The sequence below is a fragment of the Mesoplodon bidens genome (assembly GCF_964165515.1).
Source record: "Mesoplodon bidens genome assembly, chromosome: 12".
In the NCBI taxonomy this organism is placed as follows: Eukaryota; Metazoa; Chordata; class Mammalia; order Artiodactyla; family Ziphiidae; genus Mesoplodon; species Mesoplodon bidens.
Genome location: NC_138168.1, coordinates 74,288,121 through 74,293,873, shown reverse-complemented (window position 1 = coordinate 74,293,873; position 5,753 = coordinate 74,288,121).

The window sequence follows — 5,753 nt, the reverse complement described above, 5'->3', positions numbered from 1 at the left end:
TTGTGAAAACATGGAGAGATCTACAGGGCATTATGTTAAGTGAAATAAGCCAGACTGAAAAGGCAAATACGTACTGCATGATATCACTTATATGTGGAATCTTTTTGAAAAAAAAAGTCAAACTCAAAGAAACAGGGAGTAGAAAAGTGGTTGCCAGGGGCTAGGGAATGGGGAAATAGGTAGAACAAACTTTTAGTTATAAGATGAATAAGGTCTAAGGATCTAATGAATAACATGGTGAGTACAGTTGATAACACTGGGTTCTATAATTAAAATTTGCAAAGAGAGTAGAAGTTAAATGTTCTCACCAAAAAAATAAAAAATAAAATAAAATCTATGTGGCGCTAGATATGTTAATTAACTAGATGAGAGGTTGCAGAGAAAAACAGAAGTAAGAAATAAAAATGAAATATGTGACGAATGTTGGGGGTGGGGGGTCACGAGGAGGAGGAGACTCCCACAGAAGCCGGCCTGGACCAAATGGCAGCCTTGCAAGAGACTCCTCAAGACTGAAATTTGGGCTCTAAATGTCAGGTCTCTCCCCTCCCCCACTGTCCTAGGGCTTCAGCTTCTAGCAAATACCTTTCATCCGCAGAGAAACTCCTACTGCGGCCAGGCACCCACATGTTCCTACTGCTGCAGGCCTAGGGTTTGGTCTGTTTCTTCCCGCCACAGAGGTGTAAGGAGCCAGGGCCTTCTGAGATTGGAGACCCCTCTCTGTCCCCCAGCCCCACCCCTGCACATCCGTGTTCAATTTCCACTTGTTTTGGCAGTCCCTTGACTTATTTTGTAGTTCGGGTTTCATCTGGAATTTACACTCCTGTTCCAAGTTCTCCTTGTGAGGTTTGTGTGATTTCCATGAAAAGAAAGGAAAATGATGACTTTTACAATCATTTTCAAACCAGGCGTGGCTATTTGGGAATTTTAATGAATGCATAAAGATCAAGGGAATTGTTTTTATCTAAAATACTTCTTCATTACAATAAAATAGATTTCTGTGAAGGAAAAGCATCCTATTTTAAAGTAGTCAAACACGTAACAAACAGACTTGTGGTTGCCAAGGGGGCTGAGGGGTGGGGGAGGGATGAGGGGGAATGTGGGGTTAACAGATGCAAATTACTATATGTAGGACGGATAAACAACAAGGTCCTACTGTACAGCACAGGGAACTATATTCAATATCCTGTGATAAACCATAATGGAAAAGAATATGAGAAATAATATATATATGTATATGTATAACTGAATCACTTTTCTATATAGCAGAAATTAACACAACATTGTAAATCAACTATATACTTCAATACAATACAATACAAAAAAATAAAGTGTCCAACAAACAAAAGCCTTTTAAATTTGGAGTGAAGAAGAGCTCCAGGAAGAAAGTCTCTGGATGGGAGGCGAGGTCCCACCAAATCCCTTTAGGAGCCTCTCACTGATATTTCCCCTTCCACCATCAAATCAGGTCCCAAGAGAGTGCACTATCTCCCTTTAAAACTCTGCTTCTAAGTATCCTTCTCTGTTTTCAAACTGGAAGATCGAAGAAGTATAAAGGAGGCTCAGGGAGGAAAGGCTGTCTCATCAACTGAGACTGATGTCCCCTGAAGGATAAGCCCTGCGCCCGCATACTAAAAAAGGACCCCGCAAGTGAGAATGGCAGGAAAGAGGAGGCCGGAACACGGCACTCTGTGCTACACCAGAGATTCAACGCAACGTAACTAGACTCATTTAGCCAGTTGTCAGGGCCAGTAGGCTAGAGAGGAGTAGGCTGATGGGTTCAAGCACTCTGGAGATGTGCAGGGATCCATGACCCCAGACAATTTTCCAAAACCTTTTATGGATTCAGAGCAGGAGTAGACTGATGAAAGTGACATATCATCCCTACAAGGGGACTGGCCTGTGTATTCAGTGGAAGGTGGGGGGTCTGAAGGCTGGCCAACCTGGAATAAAATCTCACTCTGGGAACACAGGCAGTTTTCTGGAATCCCACACCCCCGTAGCTCAATATTGACTTATTTTACTTTCAACCAGACTTTGTTATGTCCCTTTTTAAAGTTGTGAGGCCCAGCAACTTCTCAAATCACCAATCAATCAATCAATAGATAACACTAGTTGAAAAATCAACAACTCAAAATTCTATCTCCTTGTTTCCCTTAGCATAATCGAGACAAGAGTTTCTCCTGTTGTAGCTTTCTTTTAAAAACGAAAGGGCCCATAAATAAATTAAATGTACAAAAAAAGAATAAAAAACATAAAACACCATGCTTTTCAGAGTGAAAATTTCTAGTCCTACAGTAGTTAACATCTGTTAAAAATGATTAAAGAAAATAATGTAGGGTATACAAACAAACATTATTTAACACTTCATGAAGCAGGCAGTCTCTATTCCCAAGGGTCCAGAAGACTCCAAAATGGGGTAGAAGGCAGAGAGCTTTCACAGGGTAAAGAATGAGAAACAAGGAAGAGGAAAATAGAAAAGAAAGAAAGAACAAGGAAATAAGTATAGAGCCCAGAGCTGATGTGGCATTTGGAGATTGGCTACAGGACGTACTACATTTCTGGCCAAATGGAGAACTTACAGGGAGGGGAAAGTTATCTCAGTTTCAGTTTGCTGATGTGGCACTGTGGCTCCATCTTGGGCCTAGAAATTTCTTTAAACAGTAGGCAAAGTTGAAATGAGGTTTCCAAATAGACAAACAGGAGAAGGGATTTCCAGGAAGAGGAAACAGCGTGTGCAAAGGACAAAAGTGTGAAAGAGCACAATGTTTTGGAAAATTTATAGCTTTTTTTATTGTCTTTTTCTTTTAACATCTTTATTGAAATATAATTGTTTTACAATGGTGTGTTAGTTTCTGCTTTATAACAAAGTGCATCAGTTATACATATACATCTGTTCCCACATCTCTTTCCTCTTGTGTCTCCCTCCCTCCCACCCTCCCTATCCCACCCTTCTAGGTGGTCACAAACCACCGAGCTAATCTCCCTGTGCTATGTGGCTGCTTCCCACTAGCTATCTATTTTATGTTTGGTAGTGTATATATGTCCATGCCACTCTCTCACTTTATCACAGCTTACCCTTCCCCCTCCCCATATCCTCAAGTCCATTCTCTAGTAGGTCTGTGTCTTTATTCCCGTCTTACCCTTAGGTTCTTCATGACCTTTTTTTTTTTCTTAGATTCCATATATATGTGTTAGCATACGGTATTTGTTTTTCTCTTTCTGACTTACTTCACTCTGTATGACAGACTTTAGGTCCATCCACCTCACTATAAATAACTCAATTTTGTTTCCTTTTATGGCTGAGTAATATTCCATTGTATATATGCGCCACATCTTCTTTATCCATTCATCTGTTGATGGACACTTAGGTTGCTTCCATGTCCTGGCTATTGTAAATAGAGCTGCAATGAACATATTGGTACATGACTCTTTTTGAATTATGGTTTTCTCAGGGTATATGCCCAGTAGTGGGATTGCTGGGTCATATGGTAGTTCTATTTGTAGTTTTTTAAGGAACCTCCATACTGTTCTCCATAGTGGCTGTATCAATTTACATTCCCACCAACAGTGCAAGAGTGTTCCCTTTTTTTTTTCTTACCCCTTTTGCTGAGCTTAAAGTACAAGATTAGGAAAAGAGGTAATGTCATGAGAAGATGGGTCAGTCAATAAGAGGTGAGTTAGAAAAGGGATCTAATAGAATCACAGTAGGAGAGGTTGGTTGACTGTGTCAAATTCTCTTGTGGGATCAAATGAGATAATGACTAAAAAGAGTCCTGTGGATTTAGCAATTTGGAGGTTGTTGATATCCTCAGCAAGGGAAATGGGGAAGGGTTAATGTAGTGTAAGTGCCTGACAATTAGCTTTTTTGATTGTAATGTAAGTGCCTGCCATTAGGCTTTTGATTGCCAAGGCATCTGTTTCAAAGACATGCATCTCGAATAAGCATATTTCCAGCTACACAGCTTAGACAGTCACCTCACCCATGAAGTTCCCCCTTATAAAGCACTGGATGACCTAGATAACTGATCCCTTGTATGACCGCCTTTTCCCTTCCTGTGCTTTAATTCCTGTTCTTAAAATCACCAGTAAAAGTAAACGTCAAACTCTTTTCCACCGTGTTTTTACCATCAGGACAGGAAGAGAATTCTTATTATTCTACATCCTTGCCAATACTTGCTATTGTGAAACTTATAAAAAGTTCCTAACCTAGTGGGTTGGAAATTATAAACCATTACGGTTTTCACTGACATATTGTTGATTACTAATGAGGTTGACAGATCTGCATATACTAATTGGCTATTTGGATTTCCTCTTCTAGAAAGAACTTGTTTACCTGACTTTTTTTTCAATTATATTATTTCTTTCTCTTATTGACAGGAAGGAGTTCATTATATATACTGATAACTAGTCCTTTGTCAGTTATATATGTTGTAAAGTCTTCTTGTTTATTACTCATCTTTCACTATTTTTCATTAATGAAAAAGAACTGCTTAATTTTAATGTAAACACATTTATCAGTGTTTTCCATTAGTTTTGTGTTTTGTTTAGAAATTCTTCCCAACCCTGGTTCATAAAGACATTCTCAAATATGCTCTTCCAAAAGTTGAAAATGTTGCCTTTCACATTTAAATCTATACTCCAACTGTAATTGAATTTTGTGCTATTTAAGACATAAGATCTCAGTTTAATTTTTTTCCATATTGACATCAATTGTTCCCATACAATTTATTGGAAAACATCATTTTTTCCCACCTCTCTTCAATAAAACCTCTGTCATATACCACAAAACAAACAAACAAACAAAAATCACCAGTAAAGTGTGAAACCATGAAATCCTAGGTACCCCACCCTGGACCCCAGTAAGGGCAGAACCCCAGGTCTGTGCTAGCGTTGTCTCTCTCTTTCTCTTTTTCTCAATCTCTCTTTCTTTCTCTCTCTCTCTACCTACAACCATACGATATAGCCCTGGGTGTGCCATGTACTCTCCAGGACTTGTAAGTAATAAATCTTGTTTTTTCAAAGTTCCCTGATGGTTGTTGCTGAGGTGCATCTTGTAATCATAATAAGAACCACAAAAGCTGGCCCAGACACCACTGACTCCCTCCATGTCTGTGAGGCCCACCACAAGTAGTATGGGCCCCAATGAGTACCCCCAGGTAGTCCTAGTCAATAGCATCAATAAGGATAGGCTGAAACCAACACAAAACAGTTCATTTCATTGCAAAAATAAAGTCTAAGGCCAGTGCCAACTAAAAATTGTCACTTGCCATCTGCCTCTACAAGGATTAAGTCACTAGCCACCATAGTCACTGACCTTCATCACACCCTGGAAGGAGTTCAGGGTGGAGATCAGGAATGAGGCACTCTGTGCTCTGGGAAAAACTGGAAGAACAGGCCTTCAGATAATTAGATATTTTCAGGAGAAGATTTTATGAGCCCAGATTCTTGCATCTTCTCATATCTAGAAAAGCACTAAAATCATAAGGGAGACATCTGCTCCTCGTGACTAGCAGTAACCTTCTGCCAAAACGTGTGCTTGATTGCACATATCCCCCTTCACCAGAATCACATATATACTGATCTCTCCCCCAACCTCTTCAGAGCAGCTCCTTAGAGCTCTCTGAGAGTCTGTCTCCCAAGCTTCAGTTCTCATTTTGCCCCAAATAAAATTTAACTCACAACTCTCACGTTGTACATTTCTTTTTTACTTGACGTCAGATTGCAGTGAGTTGAAGCATGGGTGGGAGATGAGA